At 46.7% G+C, this 9,530-nt stretch overlaps 1 long non-coding RNA gene across 2 annotated transcripts in view; it reads right to left on the bottom strand.

Annotated features, from left to right (window-relative positions):
- Positions 1 to 6,916: 6,916 nt before the first annotated feature.
- Positions 6,917 to 9,530, bottom strand: part of LOC116070866 — an 87,353-nt gene continuing 84,739 nt past the window's right edge. For both annotated transcript variants that reach the window (XR_004110601.1, XR_004110602.1), the window contains exons 3-4: positions 8,820 to 9,006; positions 6,917 to 7,059 (exon numbers count right to left, since the gene is read on the bottom strand). This is a non-coding gene — a long non-coding RNA (uncharacterized LOC116070866). The remainder of the gene's footprint in view (positions 7,060 to 8,819; positions 9,007 to 9,530) is intronic.

Genomic DNA, 9,530 nt, shown 5'->3' with positions numbered 1-9,530 from the left:
TATATATATATATATATATCCCCACCTCTGTACTGCTAGGTTCAGTGAAGGAAGTCATGGGAGCCAGTTCATGTTTCACCATGAGTGGAGCCAGCCATGCTGCAGTTGAAGATGGTGGGATGGGGAAAGACTCTGATCCCCTGAGTCATTGTAAATACTACTGACCTGCCAAACATCCCATTTCTGGAGTCCCTCTCTAGATTCTTCTGACCCTGTCTCACAACTGAAATGATTGCCTAGGTTGGAACTCCAGAATCTCAATGGCTAGGCACAAGACTCATGGTTTCTAAGAACTGAAGAATCCATATCTCAAGAAATGACCCCACTCTCTGCCTTTTCCTCCTTCACAGCCTGCCCTACTCTATCCCGTTCTTCCTCAGCTGCTACATATTCTCATTGTACCAACTACAGACTGGTGTAAAGCTTGTAGAGTTGGCTTCCCATTGATCAGATGCTCATCTATCCAGAGATGACCAGTTGTCTTCTCTAGTTACCACCCCCTCCACCTCTAGAACCGATCAATCTATTGTATATAAGAACAGAACTGTCTACAGAACTAACTGATGGCCAAGTGGCTAAGTTTTGGCCAATAGGAAGTCATGAGAAGGGACCAGATAAATCCCTTAAATGAGGGGAGAGACTGAATCTTGTGTCCCCTCATTGCTTAGAATTGAGACATCACATGGTAGCTAGAGCAGCCATCTTAGAGCAAAGATGGCCGCCAAGTTCACAAGTGGAGAAGAGACAGAACCCACTTAGGATGGCTCATCTCTGTGGGGTGGATGTGCAAACAGCCCATTCGTGATTGGCAGGTTACAGAAGACAAAAACACTTCCTGGGTCAGTGGCATTTTGACCTTAGTAGAGTTGTTGGCCTTTCCCTTAACCCACATACTATGCTTTGGTCAAGTTGCGTCAGCTCTTGTGCAAAGATCAACTTATCCATGTCTGCTCACCTCACAGGAAGCCATGAGAAGGGCAGCTTGAATGATGCCAAGACTCGCGTGAGCCAGTCATGTGGTCAGCTATGAAACAAACACCAGAGAAACAATGAGGGTGTCGAGAGGAAGGAGTTTCACCTTCATGTCCTGACAGGAAACAGAGTGGGAAGAGGAGACCAGGGACCATGTGTAACCTTCAAAGACATCTCCCCGGAATAGTCTACTTCCTGTAAATTTTCCAGAACCTTCCACATTAGAATCACTTAGCTAGAACTACCCTTCAACATAGGAACCTATGGAGGTATATTGCATATTCAAACTTTAACGTAAGTGAAGGTGCTGGTCTCTCTAACGAGGGGCTCATGAGTTGAGCTGCCTCATCACAGCTATTCTGCATGAAGTTCAAGAGGTTGGGTCTTTGGACCTCTAAGTCAACAGGTCATTGTGTATGGTGCTGCTATGGAGAGTGGGCAGCCAGGAAGTGGCTCCATTGGGAGCTGTTAAATGACTCTCACATCCCGAGCTGGCAGTCCTGAGGGTCTGAAGGGAGAGAGTGATTTGGGTAACATATCACAGTATCTGTTAGAGTATTCATTGGCTCATTCAACAGAGGCTTCCTGTGTACCTGCCCTATGCTGGAAAACACACTCTTTCCTCCTCTTTGCCCTGCTTCTAGCCCCTTCCAGTCCCTGTTCCCATTCCTTCCCAGGCTTCCCTCCTCCATCTTCCTTTCAACCCCCTACAGTCTGCCTGGAGCCAGAGCTTCAAGAATGAGCTAGCGCCTTAATTGCTTCTCTCTCCTCGGTGACATCAATTGGAGGTGACATTTCCCGGGCACTGAGCTGCATCCCTGTGGCTGCATATTCCCCCTGTCATAGGATATCACCGAAACTGTCACAAATGGAAAGCTAGAAGCCATCGGAGGAGCAGGAGGCGGAGGGAGGCTCTGAAATCCGGGGTGGCATTCAAAGGGTTGGTGAGACTCACTTCCCAGAGCAGGTTCCAGAGGTACAGTCTTCCCTGGTGATCTCGTCCTTGGGAGACTTGACACCATCTGGCATTTTGGGACTTGCCCAACCAGGCTGCACCAACTAGGTCTCTCACCCGGAGCATGGGGAAATGGGCTGCATTCTGGATTTCCCAATCAACCTTGGGAAAGGTGTTGATGTGATCAGAGGGGGTGGGGTGTGGAGCAGGGCATCTGTCCCAGCAGAAAGCTGGCTTCTCAGCATCCAGTGGAGTCTTGAGCTTCACTTTTGTCACCATGAAATCAAGGCAGTAACATTCATCTCAAAGGGTGCTGATGAGGATTAAGCATGAGATTTCATCAGGCCAAATGAGCTAAAGGCAGAGGGGGCATTTGGGGAATCATCAAGAATGGTTTTCCTGGCTCCTGTGGTCACTGGTGGTCTCTTTTATTGTTGTTAGATAGGATCTTACTATACAGCCCTGGGTGGCCTGGAATTTGGTGTGTAGATCAGGCTGTCTCAAATGCAGAGAAATCTGCCTACCTCTGCCTCCCAGGTGCTGGAATTAAGGATGACCCACCATGTCTCAGTGTGCTCCATTTTTCAGCAAATTATATGAGATTTATTGCAAAGAATGCCCCCCCCCCCCAATGACCACCCATACTCCCTGGCAAAGGATGGCATGCATGGAACCAGATGTGCAAAGTGTTTCAGAAAGAGCCTAGTTGGAGAGCTGTGAAGCAGTCATGGCTTGTGGGGGAGGTTCCAGCAAAGAGGCAGAATGGTGAATGCCCCATTTCCACTCCTACTCAATGTCCTTTGTCTTCTACCTGGGCCTCCTATTCCCTTTCCTGACATGTTTCCACCCAGTGGTCACCTGGAAGTCAAGGTTGTCTTTTCAGAGTCGAGATCAGGTCTTAAAACACAAATGACCCCATTTTCCAGACAGGGTACTGGCTTTGAAAAAGCCATTCACAGTTCTTTGCACATCTGGTTCCATGCATGCCACCCTTTGCCAGGGAGTATGGGTGTCAGTCCCACCAGGAATATCATCTGGGTCCCTCCTGTGGCTCTCCCATCACCCCGCTCTATCACACATCTTTTCCTTGCTTTGACTAATTATTTTCCTGAATGCCCACTCCCTGCTTGCTGTAGAGTCAGTCGTGTGGTGGTAAGAAGGCCCTTCATTAGGAAACATTTGGTATCCTTAGCACTCATGAGGAATAGGACATACAGTAGGTGCTCGGTAAACTCCTATTTGGTGAATGCCAGTACTAGCCTTATTCCGATGGGGGAAAAAAAACCCTGAATTCTCCAGTGTTCTGCTCATGGGGAGACCTTCAAGCCCTGCCTTGTCCTGTGACATTTTTGTTGGTGCATCTACCATCAGCTGGATTTGACTATTATTAATAAAAACTGCTTAGTATTTATGGGGCACCATGCAGCCATGCCTGACTAGTGAGCTAAAGCTTTGTATGTGAGAACCAGTCTGCTACCTGAAACCCAGCAGTTCATAAGGAAAGGAGAGAGAACCTGATCTGCTTCTGCAACGTGAATGGCTCTTCTCTCTTGCTGGGTTCCTATACCCCAACTCTGCCTGGCTACTGCTCCCGAGGTTGCCATCACAAGACTGCCAAAAACAGGTCTCTGAGGTTTGGTGGGGGAACCCCCTAAGTCAGAACCCTCAGGGGGCCTTGGAGATAAGGGTGATGAGGGATTGCCTTTGGCCGTCGGGATTGCTGGCATCGACCTATAGCATGCTTGGAATGAATTGCAGGTATTCAAAAATCAGATTTTTACATGAGAAGGAATCTTGATTTCTCTCTTCTTTTGAAAAAGAATAACTTGAGACTGTATTCCTGTCTGGCAACAGTTTACAGGAGCCAAGTGGTGACTGTGTCCTTTTAGAAGGGTAAGGGCCCCAGTTTACTCTGGTACCATCTCTCTCTGTGATGCCACTTCCACTCCAGACCCAGTTCAGCCGCTGAGTAAATGACCCAGCTAAGAAAGTGAGGGGTGCCCAAAGCTTGCCCCTCTCTGTTTCATGGAAAGAGGCAGGTCAAGTGAGATCACCACGATCATCTGAACCCCAGGTCTCCTGTCCCTTAACACAGTATGCTTTCCTCTGAGATGCTCCTGGACCGACCACAGCATTTGTCACCCAGGACTCAGTGACATCACAGACTCATCTGCTCCCAATGAAGGAAATCCATTGTCATGGTCTAGGACCAGATGTCAGCAAAGGCACACTGCTCCTCCGATGAGTCCAAAGCCTCCTTTCTTGCCTCTCCTAACTCCAGGTTCATGGTGTACCTTGGCTTGTAGCCACACCCCTCCCTCTGTGTTTACATGCTCTCCTTGAGTGCATGTGTATGCATGCACATGAGAACACACACACATATCACCATCATCATCATCATCACCATTCTCATCACCATCATAAAATACCTTAGAAACAAAATACAGTAACAAAAAAAATAATAACATGCCAGTTAAGAGAACTGAAAGAATCTACTTGCAAGTTATGAGAGCAACCGTTTAATTCACAATCAATAATTATGAGTTCACTGTAGCTATCATATACTGTAATTATATACATTATAAATAGACTGTAATCGTATCATGGGTATGATTATAATGAAGTAAAATGAACTCCTACAAATCAGTTATACACTCCAAAAATACATTTTCTTTTTTAATTCTCAAAAGAAAGGCTATGAAAGCTGAACAGAATGGGAGAAAGGCTCACCTTCGACAGCGAGTAGAGAATCAGCCAGGGAAACCGTCTCCTCGCCTCACAGGTAACAAGGACTTAACCTGATGGTCAAGGCTCACACAGAGGTGGGGACAGAGCACCCTCACCTACTGCTAGGGGGAAAATCAATTTGTACAAGGAGGAGGAATCACTAGACTCTTCCAGTGTCAGTGTACCACATCTATCTGAAACCTTTATGGCAATCAAGTTGTTGACCCCTCCCAGAGCTCTGCTCTAAAGAAACAAGACCCATTTGGGTTGATTTGGGCGTGGCCCTCACAGGCTTGTGCATCTGAAAACTGTGTATGCTGTTTTGCTGCTCTGGAAGGTTGCAAAACCTTTCGGACGTAGGACTTCCAGGGCATCAGCGTGCCAACAGGGGTTATGTGTGAATCCAGCCTTCCACCAGCTCCCACCACCATGCACTGAGCCACCCACCATGCTGCTGAGCAGGAAATGCAACTTGGGGAGGAAAAGATTTGTTTCCTCTTAAGAGTTTCAGGTTACAATGTATCGTGGAGGGAAGTCAGGAAAGAAACTCAAGCAGAAGCAGAGGCAGGATCCTTGAAATAAAGACCATTACTAGCCTGCTTCCTTATGGAGCCCAGGAAGGGTTGGGCCCTCCCACCTCAACCAACATTCAAGAAGATACCCCCACAGACACGCTCACAGGCCAGTCTGAACAGGGCAACTGGGGTTCTATCAGATAACTCTGGGTTGTGTCAAGTTAGCAGTGGAAACTAACTAGGGGAGCCTCTCCCTGAAATCTCCACGAACCCATGAGCGTAGATTGACCTTTCCAGAACAGGTTGCTTCTGTCCAGCATTTTCTTATACTAGCCAGAAAATTAAGGGATCTGAAAATGCCTCAAGATTTACATTTATCATAGTCCTTGCAAAAGTTATAGGTAAGTAGAAAGACATAAACAAAATTCAGGGAAATAAAGTGGGTTTTAGTCTTACAAAAGGATATTTTTTTAAATGAAAATTACAAACTTAAAAACTTGAAATGTGCAAATTAGAAAAATTAAGGGAGAAAATGTTACAAAATGACCATCATCACATGGAGCATAGTAGTCATTCTGTCCTTGTCTGTGTGCTTGCCCCTGTGACTTTAGAAAGAGAGGTCAAAGGTTACAAGCCAAAGGTTACCAATGTAACAGAGTCGTTCCATTTGATATTTTCTTGCATTTTCCAAGTTGTCTTAAAGGTCCTTGCAGGCAGCTGTCATTTCAGTTTGTGCTGATGCCTCCCCAGCTCTTTCTGTCTCCTGCTTTTGTTTGGGTCATGTGACTAGTCATTCTAACCAATGAGCTCTGAGTGTAAGAGACAAGCATCTCTTCTGAGCCAGACATGGTGTTTCGTATAGGATCAGTTCACCATGTGACCAGAATGAGCACTAGTTCACCCTGGAAGGACATGAGCCATTGGACCCACTTAGTTAAGGCAGCTGCATGTTACTGTAGCAAAAACTCACTTATGCTGATTCCAAAATTATTGCTGCCTTCATACATGTATAAGAAGGTAAAAGGTCAACCTCAGATGTCATTCCTGAGGCACCATCTACCTTGCTCTTGAGCCAAGCTCTCTCACTCCTCCTGAAGCTCTACTGGCTGCCCATGAGCTCTGTAATCCACTTGTTTCTGCTACCCCAGTACTGGAATTACAAGCGCAAGCTGTCATTCACACTTTTTTTGACTGATGCTGGGAAATGAATTCAGGTACTCATACTTGCAAGGCAAATACCCTACCAAATGAGGTATTTCAACTCGCCTACCCCATTTAAGACTATGTCTAACTCTGGAGCTCAGGCTGGCCTCAATATCACAGTAATCCTCCTGCCTCAGATTCCTAGTGTGCCTACACACACACATACACTTATACACATTGTCAGTATGCCAGAGACAGGAAGCTACTCTTTGTAGGTGATATGGCAGCAAGCTCTATGCCACTGAGCTACATCCCCAGCACTAATTCTCTTGAACCAGAAAGTTGTTTGGATGTCAGTACTAGCCTCCACAATTGCCCAACAATGTCCTTCACCTGCCAGGTCTAGGAGGAGAGAAGAAGCCCTGAGGCTGGCCTGGGTCACAGCATCAGTAGCCCACTTCAACCTCCTCTGGATGCAGGTCGATGAGTGCCAGGTATGCACTCAGGATTGTCCCTTGACTTTGGAAGGAGTCACTCCAAACTCTTGGCATCCTCCAGGCCTGGAAGTGTTTATAAGAGACTTCCTTGGCAAAGAAAGGTCATGCTTGGTAAAGCAGGCATGGATTTATTTTCTTCCTCTGACCGGCTTCCTTGGGGCATGTCAGTGTCTATAGCACTCCAGTCATGGAAAGGAGACTGCAGGAGGTCAAAGGTAGGGCCACAGTGATGGTGAGTCCAAATTATGACCTATAGAAAAACAGGGGGGCAGAGTTAATGAGAGAAGGAGAAAGGAAGAGGTAAGAAGGGTGGATAGAAGGTCAAATGCATAAATGAGAGTAGAGGTGCCTGGGTTGATCTATAGATGGGTTGGTGGAGGTAGATGGATAAATAAATAGGTGACTGTAAGGATGAAGGGATAGAAGGAGGAAAGGGGAAAGAGAGCAAAGAATGGGTGTATGGATGAATGGATGGATGGATGAATGGGTGGATGGATGGGTGGGAGGGAGGGTAGATGGAGAGATAGAGGGATAGATGGGTTCAGCAATGGATAGATGGATGGATAGATGGATGGATGGATGGAGAGATGAACAGATGGATAGATGAGTGGATGGATGGATGGATGGATGGATAGATGGAGAGATGGATGGATGAGTGAATGGACTAAACAGTGGATGGATGGGGTAGCTGGACAGGTGTGTGGGTGAGTCTATGATTACCTTCCTTATCTGCTGAGATGTGAGAAGCCCCAGCTACACATTCCCACCTTGCCTTCTCTGTCATGATGACTGTACCCTTTAAAACCAGGATCAAAAGAAATCCTCCCCTCAAGCCTCACATATTATAAGCTTTTGGCCAGTGACAGCTACTGTGGTTCATATCGTGGCTATCACATAAGCACACTATGAACTCCAGGTACTGGCCATGTGCTCTCTGCTACTTATGGTTCTAATGATTTTGTATGTTGTCCATATTCAGTTAATCCACGCAGTATCTCAGCCAAACAGGTACTATGACTAGTTCTGTCTCTTACATGAGGAAACTGATGTCCTGAGAGGTTGAATATCTTTGCATACTAGACACACAGTTAGTCTTTGTGAAGTTGTAACCTAAGCCCAGGATACCTAATTTTTCTACTCCTCCCTCCCTGCCTCATTCCTGCCTCACCACTCCAGCATTCTACCTCCCCTGCCCTCCCTGTCTCACCCCTGCCTCTCCACTCTATCAATCTACCTCTCCCTCCCTGCCTCACTCCAGCCTCACCACTCCATCAGTCTACCCCTCCTTCCCTTTCTCACCTCTCCACACTGTCTGCTCCTCCTTGTACTATGTGGAAATAAAAGAAAGTCACAGCTACTCATCAAAGGAGGTGGCTTGGATCTGACCACACATCCATGGCTGAGCTCTGGGTCAGATTTTTAATTTTTCAGCAACATTCAGTTGCTTCAAAGAGATTGCATCATCCATGCTATGAATACTGTGTCAGATACTAAGCTACTAAGGATGAGCTTTACTCTTTGAGGATGAGTGTGAGTGTGGGACGATATGACCCTATCCTAGAGGACGATGGTGGAGGTCCATGGGGCTTACTTAGCAGGAAGAGCAGGGCTGGGGGATGAGCTGCAGAGGTTGCCCTGCAGAAAGTGGAATCTCCAACGCACATCACCCCAAATCTGGGTCTGCAGTCCTCACCTTGGCCTCACTTTCAATCCATTAATGCAGAGACAGGGGAGGGGAAGGAGAGGGAGAGAGAGAGATGGAGGGAGAGGGAGAGAAAAAGAGAGGCAGAGAGGGGAGGGAGGGAGAAAAAATGAGGTGGAGAGAGAGAGACGGAGGTTGAGAGAGGGAAAGGGAAGGGAGAGGGAGAGAGGGAGGGGAGGGGAGGGAAGAGAGAGAGATGGAGGGAGGGAGAGACTGTATAGCACCCTCATTTTACCTTTGGGAAACAGATGCAATTTTTATTAGGAAATTGACAAAACAACAGAAAAGAAAACCAATGAGAGACTCACTTCATGTCGCACTAACAGATGTAACCTGCCTTTTAGGAGGCATCTCTTCTAAAGTTTTGTCGGCAGCATGGTCAGGGTCCTAGTGCTGAGGATGAGCCAGACACATCAGGTCACTGAGTCTGACTGGTGATATATTTACTGTATTGATTTAGCAATGTCACATGCCTCTCACAGTGTCTGGATTCACCTTTACAAAATATATATGAAGTCAATGTGTGCTTCCTCCCTTTTACACAATACACACACACACATACTCACACACATTCACACACACACACACACACACACACTCACACACAAGATATGTAATTGAAAACATACAATACAGAGAGAGATCCAGGTTAGGTAGAAGGTGGTATCCTATGGCTCATTCCTTGGGGAGGGAACTCCAAGTAGGGACCCACAGAAGTATCTTGCTGTGTACATTGTCCAGGAATAAGTATCCAGGTAACATTGTGCTTTGTCTCACTCAGGGCCTGAGGAGTTGGTTCTTGAAATATAGGGTATTCAGCTTCAGATTCTCTAGCTTCCGACATGAAGTGAGGGGAGCAAGAAGTACTGTAGTCCTGAGAGAGCCCCCCTCCCCACCTCTATACCCCATTGCTTTGCCAGCTTGGGTATTAAACATTCATTTCAGATCATGGGTTTCCTAACTATTAGAAAGTGGTGCCTCTTTCTCCCTCCTCCTCCTCCTCCTCCTCCTCCTCCTCC

The sequence above is a fragment of the Mastomys coucha genome, unplaced genomic scaffold (assembly GCF_008632895.1).
Source record: "Mastomys coucha isolate ucsf_1 unplaced genomic scaffold, UCSF_Mcou_1 pScaffold22, whole genome shotgun sequence".
NCBI classification, from domain to species: domain Eukaryota; kingdom Metazoa; phylum Chordata; class Mammalia; order Rodentia; family Muridae; genus Mastomys; species Mastomys coucha.
Note: the sequence above shows the minus strand (reverse complement) of the source record. Positions and strands in the feature narration are given on the sequence as shown.